Below are 717 nucleotides of genomic sequence, written 5' to 3'. Positions count from 1 at the left end.
TAATGTAATTTTTTTTTATTATAGATTGTTGGATTGATTGATAGGATTTTGGAATTTTTTTTATAAGATTTTGGTTATATTTTTTTAACACAAAAAAAATATGTCTTAACAATAATGTCCATGTCACTTGTTTAGTTAATTATTCGTGTTAAATTTAATGATATGATAATATTAAATTCATTTGAAAACTTTTTAAACAAAAATAAGACGTTTGAAATATTAAAAATTAAATTACGATTTAACCTAAACGTTAGAAATTAAAATAGTACTATACTCTTTTATTATTATTATTATTATTATATTATTATTTATTATTATTATTATCCGTGCATTATTGTTTCACTTAGCTGCTTCCTGTGATTGTAAGTTTGTAACAAGCAGACAACAAAATATTATTATATTTAAATCATTGCGTAAATCATAAATCATAAATATAATAAACATTTTTTTTATCTCATTAATCTTTGAGTTTATACGCCCTAAAACTTGTTGTGAGTAATCACAGCAAATGAACGGTAGCATTTTTGAGACGTTGGATTCAATTATGAATGATGAGATGCATAGCTCCTTTTTTGGTCATTTAATCAACACATATTACTAAAAGTTGGGTACGTCTAAAATCAGCCTAATCATTTTGTGCGTATTAGATACGCTACCTTTTATGAACTATTAGATTTTATTAAATAAAAATTAAAAGATGTTATGAAAGAAGAGTAA

This window comes from Arachis ipaensis, chromosome B10 (genome assembly GCF_000816755.2).
Source record: "Arachis ipaensis cultivar K30076 chromosome B10, Araip1.1, whole genome shotgun sequence".
NCBI lineage: Eukaryota > Viridiplantae > Streptophyta > Magnoliopsida > Fabales > Fabaceae > Arachis > Arachis ipaensis.
The sequence above is the reverse complement of the archived record's forward strand: the minus strand, read 5'-3'. Positions refer to the sequence as shown.